The sequence below is a fragment of the Lithobates pipiens genome, unplaced genomic scaffold (genome assembly GCF_037356315.1).
Source record: "Lithobates pipiens isolate NorthernLeopardFrog02 unplaced genomic scaffold, aLitPip1_a1.2 Scaffold_19, whole genome shotgun sequence".
In the NCBI taxonomy this organism is placed as follows: Eukaryota; Metazoa; Chordata; class Amphibia; order Anura; family Ranidae; genus Lithobates; species Lithobates pipiens.
In genome coordinates, this window is record NW_027507764.1 from 38,870,633 (window position 1) to 38,883,449 (window position 12,817).

At 39.5% G+C, this 12,817-nt stretch overlaps 1 protein-coding gene across 4 annotated transcripts in view; it reads right to left on the reverse strand.

Annotated features, from left to right (window-relative positions):
- ADCYAP1R1 (ADCYAP receptor type I) overlaps positions 1-9,179 on the reverse strand; it is a 335,354-nt gene extending 326,175 nt beyond the window's left edge. The window contains exon 1 of one of the 4 annotated variants that reach the window (XM_077490662.1): positions 8,701-9,179. The gene's annotated coding sequence lies outside the window, so the exon portion shown is untranslated. The remainder of the gene's footprint in view (positions 1-8,700) is intronic. The other 3 variants (XM_077490663.1, XM_077490664.1, XM_077490665.1) reach the window with 3 other exon arrangements.
- Between the last annotated feature and the right edge of the window lie 3,638 nt (positions 9,180-12,817).

Genomic DNA, 12,817 nt, shown 5'->3' on the forward strand with positions numbered 1-12,817 from the left:
GCATGCCAAATCGGCCCAATGTGAATGTAGGCTTAGATTGGTCTGCATGCAAATGCAGCTTGCTATGGGGGGCACCTGAGCCGAGTCACACGGTGAGACACATAGCCCCGGTTCAGCCCCCTCTCTCTCGCCTGATTGGCTAACTGACTTTGACAGCAGCTGGAGCCAATGGCACCACTGTTGTGTCTCAGCCAATCAGGAGAGAGAGTCCCAGATGGCAGAGACATTCGTGGACATCGCTTTATAGACAGGGGGCTCAGGTAAGTATTGGGGGGGGGGAGCTACACACAGAAGGTTTTTTACCTTGATGCATAGGATGCAGAAAGCATGAAGATAAAAAAAACGTTCTGACTTTACATGCACTTTACAACCACATTGTGCGATACCATTGCCAAATATACGTGGCCCTTTTTAAGGCAGGGCAAAAGGGGCAGCTGCCCTGGGCCCTGTCATTGTTGTGGGGCCCAAAGCAGCTGCCTCATACTTGCCAACTATCCTGGTTTAAATTCCCTCGCCCCTTGAGGTTTTAGTCCTGTGCTGTGTCCCAGTATCTCAGTGTGAAGTGCTGCTACTAATGCTGCCCAGCTCTGCCCTATTGTTGTGTACAGATGTCTCAGCTGCAGACTCTGTGTTTACATGTAAATTACCGGCACTCATATGTAAATATCAACGACATTCATATGTAAATAGCAGCAGCCAGCAGCATTGATATGTATATCATGCCCCCCCTGAGGTCATATCCAAAGTAATCTCTAGCAACCAATCAACAAGCAGAAATCATGTACTGTAACTTCTAGCAACTAACCAGTGAGCTGTAATGTGTGCTGTAACCTCTAGCAACCAGCCAGTGAGCAGTAATGATACGCTGTAACCTCTGGCAACCAATCACAATAGCTGCCTGATCTTATTCAGTAAACTGATTTTGAGTCTGCTATTTCTTTTATGTCTCAGAGCAGGTGGAGAGCAAAATTGCATGGGGGGCCCCAAGAAAAGTTTTGCCCAGGGTCCAATCAATATTAAAGACAGCCCTGCAAATATACCATGCTTGTTATGAAAAAAAAAAAAAAAATATATATATAGATAGATAGATAGATAGATAGATAGATAGATAGATAGATAGATAGATAGATAGATAGATAGATAGATAGATATATCTATATATCCATATAGATATAGTTTATAACCATTTTAAACAAATACACTTTTGTTTACAAACAGTGGGTTTGGTGCTCCTTTTCTTCTGTACTTCTTAGACCAAACAGCCCCCTAGAGGTAGAGTTGGGTATGACATCTGCCCCACCAAGGTCACTGACCTCCACATTATAGACTTTATTCCATACAGTGTGTACATCTAACTTGTTTTTGAATCCAGTGTCTCCTACCTACACCTTCCATAGCAGCTATAGTCAGCTTCATTGTGCTACTGAATGGTGATTGAATAAACATATACAATAGAACTACTCTGTTTCCCCCGAAAATAAGACCTAGCGTGATTGTCGGTGATGGCTGCAATATAAGTCCTACCCCCCCAAATAAGCCATACCCTGTTTCCCCCAAAATAAGCCCTATCCTGTAAATAAGACATACAAGGACTTAAACTAGGGCTTATTTTGGGGGGTAGGGCTTATATTGCAGCCATCACTGACAATCATGCTAGGTCTTATTTTCGGGGAAACAGTTGAACACGTATAGTTATTATAATTATTCACAATTTATATAGCGCCAACAGTTTACGCAGTGCTTTACAATGTATAGAGGGACAACACAATTACAGAACAGTTCAATACAAAAGGTACAGGAGGGCCCTGCTCGTAGTTATAGTATAGTTATGTATGTATATATGTATATATGTTATGTATATGCATTATTATATTATAGTTATGTACATAGTTATAGTATAGTTCTGCCCTAGATCAAACCTTTGTAATCTTTTTACCCTTTTTTCAAGGATCCCTTGAAAAAAATGTACGTCTCGGGGAACCTTTGCTAAAACCAATTTATTGGTTATTATTGGGAAAAATGTTCCTTACATTGGTGATCAGTGGGAAGAATGTTCCTTACATTGGTGATCAGTGGGAAGAACGTTCCTTACATTGGTGGTCAGTGGGAAGAATGATCCTTACATTGGTGATCAGTGGGAAGAATGATCCTTACATTGGTGATCAGTGGGAAGAATGTTCCTTACATTGGTGATCAGTGGGAAGAACGTTCCTTACATTGGTGGTCAGTGGGAAGAATGATCCTTACATTGGTGATCAGTGGGAAGAATGATCCTTACATTGGTGATCAGTGGGAAGAATGTTCCTTACATTGGTGGTCAGTGGGAAGAATGATCCTTACATTGGTGATCAGTGGGAAGAATGTTCCTTACATTGGTGGTCAGTGGGAAGAATGATCCTTACATTGGTGATCAGTGGGAAGAATGATCCTTACATTGGTGATCAGTGAGAAGAATGTTCCTTACATTGGGGGTCAGTGTGAAGAATTCCCCTTACATTGGTGATCAGTGGGAAGAATTCCCCTTACACTGGTGGCCTGTGGAGAGATTGTTCCTTACATTGGAGGTCAGTAGAAGAATGTTCTTTATATTCGTGGTCAGTGTGAAGAATTCCCTTTACATTGGTGGCCTGTGGAAATATTGTTCCTTACATTGGTGGTCAGGGGAAAGAATTTTCCTTACATTTGTGGTCATTGGGAAGAATGCTCCTTACATTGGTGATCAGTGGGAAGAATGTTCCTTACATTGGTGATCAGTGAGAAGAATGTTCCTTACATTGGTGATCAGTGGGAAGAATGCTCCTTACATTGGTGATCAGTGGGAAGAATGTTCCTTACATTGGTGATCAGTGGGAAGAATTCCCCTTACATTGGTGGCCTGTGGAGAGATTGTTCCTTACATTGGAGGTCAGTAGAAGAATGTTCTTTATATTCGTAGTCATTGTGAAGAATTCCCTTTACATTGGTGGCCTGTGGAAATATTGTTCCTTACATTGGTGGTCAGGGGAAAGAATTTTCCTTACATGTGTGGTCATTGGGAAGAATGCTCCTTACATTGGTGGTCAGTGAGAAGAAATCCCCTTACATTGATGGTCATTTGGAAGAATGCTCCTTACTAGTGATGAGCACGGTGTTCGACTCGAACACTGTTCGGCAAATTCAGAACTTTGTGGACCATTCGCGCCAAATTTGTGTGGCACGAACGGCCCACAATGCACTACGCCATCACAGTGCATTGCTGGCTCATGATTGGCCAAGCATGCACTGTGACCCCGCATGCTTGGCCAAACACATCGCCGGCAGCGAGGAGAGCCATAATTGGCCACGGGCAGGACAACTAATAAGATCAATGATGTCATTCAGTTAGTTCTGCTAAGTGGAGTTTATCCCAGAACTATGCAGGCAGTCAATATCACATGGGAAGGGGGAGGGGAGTTCAATCAGCCACAGCTCAAGGAACCCCTAGCAAACTCTGGAGGAACTCTAGTTGAGAATGCCTGCCCTAGGTGGAGATCCTGGGACATGGGCCAAAAATCACTATGGGATGCGAAAATCATTGTCAGCCACTGCCATATGAAATCCTCCCTAGGTTTACACAGCTCCGGTTAACTTATGAATATTTGATCTTTTCACAACCCTGCCAACTCCTTGGGTATATCTTTCATTAGGCCACAGGTAGGACAATGCCTCATTAAAATGTAGGGGGATGGGTCCATTATTGTCCTGAGGATCGAACCGCCAAGACCTGTCACAATATTTTCACTTGACGGAAGTCATTTCCACAATTAAAGGGAATTCATCGTAGAAAGATGGACCAGTAAAATATTCTTTATAATTCATTAATAATTTATTAACCCCCCTCCCCCTTTTTTTCCCTTCTTCTTCCCTTTTTTTCCCCCCTCTTTTTTTTCTCTCTTTTTTTAAATAATATCATTTTTTATATTATCCCAAGATTAACATATTGATACTGGGCAAATAATTGTAGTGGAGATACTGGGTTCTATCTTTTTAATTTGTGATATGTTTGTCTGTGTTTTTTTTTTGAAAATTCAATAAAATATCTTTAAAAACATAAATAAATAAATAAATAAATAAAACAGGGAATTCATCATACCTGAACAAAAATTCTCACATCAAGCTGCCATTTTCTAACACTTCAAGCAGTGAAGATGAATGCATTCAGCTCTATCTGTAAGTGCCAACACGGACGCCAAATTACTATGCACCCCGGACACCGGGCAGCTTTCATCATCATATTTTTTTTTTTTTTTTAAATTGCTTCAATTTCTTGTGGATTTTCACAGTTGGAACATTTGGGTATGTTGTATCAGGTGTGTCTGACTCTTATTAAGGTGTTAAGTGGTAATCGGTTTGGCCGCACTGTATCCGAATACCAGACTATCCTTCTGTGGCTACGTGATATGAATAGGATGACCACTCAATGGCTGACCAATCCCTGCTAACAAATACATATCTAATCTATCAATTTGTCGATTATCAAATTATCAATCAAAAGAAATATTGTTTTTGAATTGACAATGAACTGCGCACCAAATGATTCTCTACTATCAGCACCACATATTTACATGAATAAAGCCAATGAATTCTCGTTTGTTCCTTGGGCGATATATAATTATTACTAATGAGGCTCCAATTTTTCTTGCCGCAAGAAATATAACAGGGAGTATACAGTTATATATAGACAATCCACAAAAGCTAATAGAAGAAATTCCAATTGTGATAGTCGATCAATATATCTGGTACAATAAAATATATAACAAAAGTTGGGAAGGTTTTGCCATTTCACAATTGCGAATTCAAATGTAGCTTTGGCACTAAAATGTGTTAAAGAGTGTGAGAGAGAGAAAGGGATGGGGTTAGTGGGGTAAGGGTGTAAGGGTAAGAGTTAGGGGTTAGGGTAAGGGTTGGTTTAGGGTTAGGGGGTAAGGCTAGATTTAGGGATTAGGGTAGAGAGAGAGAGAGAGAGGGTTAGGTGGTTAAGGTTAGGGGTTATGGTTGGGTTTGGGTGGAGAGAGAGAGAGGGGGGTTATGGTGTTAGGGTAAGGTTGAGTTAAGTTTAGGGGTAGGGTTAGATTTAGGGATTAGGTAGGGTTTCTGATAGGGTAGAGCAATACAGAGAAAGAGAGAGAGAAAGGATAAGGGTAAGAGTTTAGATTTAGGGGTTAGGGTAGGGTTTGGGTTAAGGTAGAGATAGACGAGGGGATAGAGTTAGGAGTTATGGTAGAGTTTGGGTTTGGGTGGAGAGAAAGAGAAAGGGGGTTAGGGTTAGAGTAAAGAGTTACGGTAAGGTTTGGGTTAAGGTTGGGGGTAGAGTTAGATTTAGGGGTTAGGGTTGGGTTAGAGTTTGTAGAGTTTGGGTTAGGGTAAAGAGGAGAGATTAGGGTTAGGTTACGATTTGGGTTAGGGTGGGGGGGTGGTTATGATTTTGGTTAGGATGGGGGTGAGGTGTAGGGTTAGGTTGGGATTTGGGTTATGGTAGAGAGGGGGGTTAAGGTTAGGTAAGGATGTGGGTTAGGCTGGGGGGGGTATGGTTAGGTAACAAATTGGGTTAACGTAGAGGGGTTGGTTAGGGTTAGATTATGATTTGGGTAAGGGCAGAGGGGAGATTAGGGTTAGGTAAGGATTTGGGTTAGGGTAGAGGGGGGGTAGGTTATGATTTGGGTTAGGGCAAAGGGCAGGATTAAGGTTAGATTATGATTTGGGTTGCAGTAGCGAGAGGGGTTAGGGTTAGGTTAGGATTTGGGCTAGGGTAGAGGGGGGTTAGGAGTTAGAATATGATTTGGGTTAAGGTGGGGAGGGGGCTTAGGATTTTGGTTAGGATGGGGTTGAGGGGTAGGGTTAGGTTGGGATTTGGGTTACGGTAGAGAGGGGGGTTAGGGTTAGGTTGGGATTTGGGGGTAGGGTAGGGGGGGTTAGGTTAGGTTAGTATTTGAGTTATGGTAGAGGTGGGGTTAGGGTTAGGTCAGGATGTGGGTTAGGGTAGAGGGAAGATTAGGGTTATATTAGGATTTGGGTTAGGGTGGGGGGGGATTAGGGTTAGATTACGCTTTGGGTTAGGGTGGGGGAGTATGTTCTGATTTGGGTTAGGACAGAGGGAAGATTAAGATTAGGTTAGGAATTGGATTAGGGCAGAGGAAGGTTAGGGTTGGGTTTGGATTTAGATTAGGGCAGAAGAGGGTTAGGGTTGTGTTTGGATTTGGATTAGGGTGGGGAGGTTAGGATTAGGTTAGGATTTGGATTAGGGCAGAGGGGGTTAGGGTTGGGTTTGGATTTGGATTAGGGCAGGGGGGGGGGGGGTTAGGGTTGGGTTTGGATTTGAATTAGGGTAGGGGTGGATAGGATTTGGATTAGGGCAGAGGGGGTTAGGGTTGGGTTTGGATTTGTATTAGGGCAGAGGGGGGTTAGGGTTGGGTTAGGATTTGAATTAGGGTGGGGGGGTAGGATTAGGTTAGGATTTGAATTAGGGTAGGAGTGGATAGGATTAGGTTAGGATTTGAATTAGGGCAGAGGGGGGTTATGATTGGGTTTGGATTTGAATTAGGGTAGGAGTGGATAGGATTAGGTTAGGATTTGGATTAGGGCAGAGGGGCTTAGGGTTGGGTTTGGATTTTGATTAGGGCAGAGGAGGGTTAGGGTTGGGTTTGGATTTGAATTAGGGTGGGGGGTTAGGATTTGGTTAAGATTTGGATTAACTCAGAGGGGGGTTAAGGTTGGGTTTGAATTTGGATTAGGGTAGGGAGGTTTAAGATTTGGATTAGGGCAGAGAGGGGTTAGGAGTGGGTTTGGCTTTGGATTAGGATGGAGGGGGGGGGGGGTAGGATAAAGTTAGCATTTCGGGTTAGGGTTTGAAGTGAGAGTGTCTTCTCTCTTGGTATTTATACTGCCAATATGTCCACTCAAAGCAGCAATGACCGGGTAGTACAGGCTTTGACTCATAACAACTATTTTGCCTATTATAAACACTTCCACACAAAACTGAAAATCTTTATAAACCTTCTTTAAAGTATTTCTAAACCCAAAAACAAAATCGTAATATATTGCAGCTCACCATCCTTAGATGCGGTGGCTGCATTCATTTTATGTTTTTTTAGTCTAAGAACATGTTCTGAAATACAGAAAATACCTGCGGATCCTGACAGAAATGCAGTGTCCTTCTAACTTCCTGTGCACTCTGAACTATTTCAAACAATGCTATCAGCTTTCCCAGCTATCTTCTGAAAAATTACAATACATAGACCCCTCTGGGTGATGACTGAGGAGAAAGAAGGAGATGTTTGTCATCCAAATCAGGAAAGCAGCCCAGGGTGACAACGCTGCTCTTTCACAGATACAGCACAATCAGTAAGTGTTGTCCCCCTAGGGCAGGAAGTGTATTGTTGTGTTGCAAGTGAAAAAATAAGAAAAAAATTCTAGGAAAAAAAAAAGAAAAAGATTGAAGTCACCACATCTAAGGATTGGTAAGCTGCAATATTTAATTTATTAAATAATAATAATAATAATAATAATAATAATAAGTATTATTATTATTATTTAATTATTTATTTTAATATATTATTTGACATTATTAATAATAATATTTCATGTTATAATAATGTTATAATGATATAATAATAATTCTTGAGTTTAAAATTGGGGAACCATTCACTCAACTGCATGCATGCTAAATGTAAAATGTATTGATACATAGGAAGGAAGTGAAACTTTGCAGCATGACCAATCCATAACTAAATAAATATATATATATATATATATATATATATATATATATATATATATATATATACACACATATATATATATATATATATATATATATATTTATTTATTTATTTATTCACCAACATTTACAAAACTGGAACATAATTAACTTTTTTTTACACATTAGCAAAAAAACAATTGAATATATGTTATTCTGGAATGAGAGGAGGTATACCCCCCCCCTTTCCCCTCTGAGATGACCTAATCTACTACAGGCCAGCCATATACATCACAAGCTGTGGTCGAAAAAGGTATAAAAAAAAAACAAAAAAAAACAATCGATAGAACAAAGGCAGTCCGACCAACCAAAAATAATGCAACGCTCCAAAAAAATATATATTTCAACCGATTCTGCGATCCTGCAGTACCCCACCGGCCATATTGCATTAGTCTGTACGTGATTTCCATCAACAATCACAGCACTGTAACAAACCAGTGCGGTGGAATCTGCAAAAAAAAAAAAGCATACAAAAAAAAGCAAAAAAAAAAAAGAAAACGCTTTGCACTTGGCTACGTAGGAAATAAACATCACCTTTGCACGCATTTGCGTCTGCGTATAGCTGCAGCGCTATGTATTTCTACGGAGCGGCTGACTTTGAAACCTTTCAGTTGCTTATGAAAAGAGGTTACTTGGGCTACAGAACATAATAAAACAGTGGCTCGGCTTTGATAGTAACCTTGCACTTTTTTTTTTTTTTATTAACGAGATGGCGAGCAATGTGCGGCAACACATTGCAACCCGTTAGCAGTCGCGACGGTGCAACCACGCTCTTTGCAAATCATTGTTGCTTTTTAATTAAGCACCGCCTTGCCTGAATATTTTTTTTTTATTATTATTTTTTTTTTTATGCATGCCGAACAGACCACTGCATCACTTTCCATGCCAAACAGCACCCAACACAATGTAGCAGGTTCAATACTCACCGCAATCTTTCACACTGCAACAGGATAGGCGACTAGCATCACAGCCTTATAAAAAAAAAAAAATCTCAAGTTAGCGGCAGCATTGGCGTCCGTCTAATAAGAGACCAGCATCCGTAATTCTTCTCTTTTACTCAGAGGATGTGATCAGAATACACAATCTTTCTTCAGAATCTCCTTTTCTTTTTTTTCTTTTTTTTTTTTTTAAATGCACAGCATCTTCCCATGAATGAATTCAGTCCCAAGCATCTGTAACTTTGAATCAGAAGGGCGAAGGGTGGAATTCCAAGGAAACAAAATAAAATAAAAAAATTTATAATACTGATGCAAAATCCAAAGCAGCTTTTTTTTTTTTTTTTTTAGCTTCTTGCTTCTTGCTTAAACGGTGCCTTTGCACTCAGGGAATTGCTGAAGCCTGCTCTGTATCACTAGACAAAGCAGAGCTAAGCAAGCAAGTCTGTGCTGAGAGGAGGAGACCGCATTACAGAGGAGAGGGAGAGAGAAGAAAAAAAAATAATGCGGTGTAGCCAATCGCATGTGTGCAGGCAGCCTGATAAATATTAATAGCGTTCGCTTAACCAATTGGGGTGTGAGAGGGGCTGGGCGGTATTAAAATCACGCTCTTAAATCAAACTGAGTCATTCAGGTCTGGAGAGGGGACATGGTTGCAGGGCTGGTAGTGTTGGAGCGTCGTAGCACTGCAGTGTGATGGTAATAGTGAGAGCTCGCGCTGGTCGCCGATTTTTTATTGACGTTCGCCTACTGTTGTCTTACTCCAGGCTGCGTCACGTGATATTATTGCAGGGTTCTGGAGACGGAGACATTCGCTCTGACCTTAACAGAAAAAAAAAAAAAAAAGCTCAATAATATCAATAGACCTGCGACAAATGTACAGAAATGTATAGAACGTAACACATGTGTAGAATGTAACGAAGGTATACTTTTCGATGTAAAAAATAAATAATTTGCATGCAACAAATGGATATTTTTAGATGTAACAAATAAATAGTTGCATGTAACAAGTTTACATATATATATATATATATATATATATATATATATATATATATATATATATATATATCGTGCATAATAATAATAATAAAATAATAATAATAATATTTTTAGATGTAACAAATAAATATTTGCATGTAACAAGTTTATATATATATATATATATATATATATATATATATATATATATATATATATATACATATATATATATATATATATATATATATATATATATATATATATATATATATATATATATATATATATATATAAATCGTGTATAATAATAATAATAATAAAATAATAATATTTTTAGATGTAACAAATAAATATTTGCATGCAACAAATAGATACTTTTAAATGTAACAAATAAATATTTACATGTAACAAATAAATACTTTTAAATGTAATAAATTATTATTATTATTATACAGGTTTTATATAGCGCCAACAGTTTGCGTAACGCTTTACAACATGAGGGCAGACATTACAGCTACATTACAATTTGGTACAAGAGGAATCAGAGGGCCCTGCTCGTTAAAAAACAAAACAAACAAAAATCAACAATCTAAAAAAGGAAGGGTCAATTGATACAAAAGGTAATAGCTGTGGGGGGGGGGGGGGGGGGTGAGCTGATGGAGGAAGTAAAACAGTGTTAGTTAGAAGCAGGATAGGCTTCTTTGAAGAGAAGCATTTTCAGAGATCGTCTAAAGATGGATAGATTAGGGGACAGTCAGACAGATTGGGGTAGGGAGTTCCAAAGGATGGGAGAAGCTCTGGAGAAATCCTGGAGGCAAGCATGGGAGGAGGTGACAAGGGAGCTAGAGAGCAGGAGGTCTTGGGATGACCGAAGAGAGCGGCTTGGTTGGTATTTTGGGACTAGGTTAGTGATGTAACTAGGGGCAGAGTTGTGGGCGGCTTTGTAAATTATTGTTAGTACTTTGAATTTTATTCGTTGGCTGAGTGGAAGCCATAAATAAATATTTACATGTAACAAATAGATATTTTTAAATGAAATAAATATTTACATATAACAAATAGATACTTTTAAATGTAACAAATAATTATTTACATGTAACAAGTAAATATTTTTAGATGTAACAAATAAATATTTGCATGCAACAAATAGATACTTTTAAATGTAACAAATACATATTTACATGTAACAAGTTAATATTTTTAGATGTAACAAATAAATATTTGCATGCAATAAATAGATACTTCTAAATGTAACAAATAAATATTTACATGTAACACATAGATACTTTTAAATGTAATAAATAAATATTTACATGTAAAACATAGATACTTTTAAATGTAATAAATAAATATTTACAAGTAACAAGTAGATATTTTTAGATGCAACAAATAATTTTTTTACATGTAACAAGTTTATATTTTTATTTATTTTATTTTTTTTCCACTTCGGCGAAAGTTTCCGAGAGACTTATTTCAACTTTGCAGTTCAATTTTGTTTATACGCTGTGGACATTTGTTTAATTTATTCACATAACACTGTTTGTTTATTTATTTATGGATTTAGTCATTGGGTAATTAAAAAAAAAAATTCCCCTTAGGGGATGAACGACACTGTTTGTAACTTATATTATTTATTGATTTTGTTGATAACATTTGATGATTTATTTATTTATATTATCTCACTAAACCTCACCTAGGTCGCGCAATTGAAGCTCTTTTTCACTTTCATTTTCAGTTCAATTTTGTCCCTTCTCGTTTTGAAGTTTATATTTTTAGATGTAAGAAATAAATATTTTCATGCAACAAATAGATACTTTTAAATATAAACAAATCTTTACATGTAACACATAGATACTTTTAAATGTAATAAATACATATTTAAGTGGAACAAGTAGATATTTTTAGACGTAACACAAAAATATTTACATGTAACAAATAGATTATTTTAAATGTAACAAATAAATATTTACATGTAATAAGTAGATATAAAAAATAAATATTTACATGTAATAAGTAGATATTTTTAGATGTAACAAATAAATATTTAGATGCAGCAAATAGATAAAGTCGCATGCCAAGTTGCAGCCTATTAATTTCAAGGGCACCCATTCCAATCTATGCTACTTAACCACTTGCGAGCCGCCATCATTATACTGTGGCAGGTCGGCACGATCTTGCGAGCCGCCGTCATTATACTGGGGCAGGTCGGCACGATCTTGCGAACCACCGTCATTACACTGCGGCTGGTTGGAACGATCCTGCGAGCCGGCGTCATTATACTGTGGCAGGTTGGCATGATCCTGCGTGCCTCTGTCATTATACTGCAGCAGGTCAGCATGATCCTGCAAGCCGCCGTCATTATACTGCAGCAGGTCGCACAATCCTGCGAGCCGCCGTCATTATACTGTGGCAGGTCGGCACGATCTTGCGAGCTGCCGTCATTATACTGCGGCAGGTCGGCAGGATCCTGTGAGCCGCCATCATTATACTGCGGCAGATTGGCACGATCTTGCGAGCCACCATCATTATACTGCGGCAGGTCGGCACGATCTTGCGAGCCGCCGTCATTATACTGTGGCAAGTCGGCGCGATCTTGCGAGCCGCCGTCATTATACTGGGGCAGGTCGGCACGATCTTGCGAACCACCGTCATTACACTGCGGCTGGTTGGAACGATCCTGCGAGCCGGCGTCATTATACTGTGGCAGGTTGGCACGATCCTGCGTGCCTCTGTCATTATACTGCAGCAGGTCAGCATGATCCTGCGAGCCGCCGTCATTATACTGCAGCAGGTCGCACAATCCTGCGAGCCACCGTCATTATACTGCAGCAGGTCACACAATCCTGCGAGCCGCCGTCATTATACTGCAGCAGGTCACACAATCCTGCGAGCCGCCATCATTATACTGCGGCAGGTCGGCACGATTCTGCGAGCCACCGTCATTATACTGCAGTGGGTCGGCAAGATCCTGTGAGCCGCCGTCATTATACTGCGGCAGGTGGGCACAATCCTGCGAGCTGCCATCATTATACTGCGGCAGGTCGGCGCGATTCTGCAAGCCACCGTCATTATACTGCAGTGGGTCGGCAAGATCCTGTGAGCCGCCGTCATTATACTGCGGCAG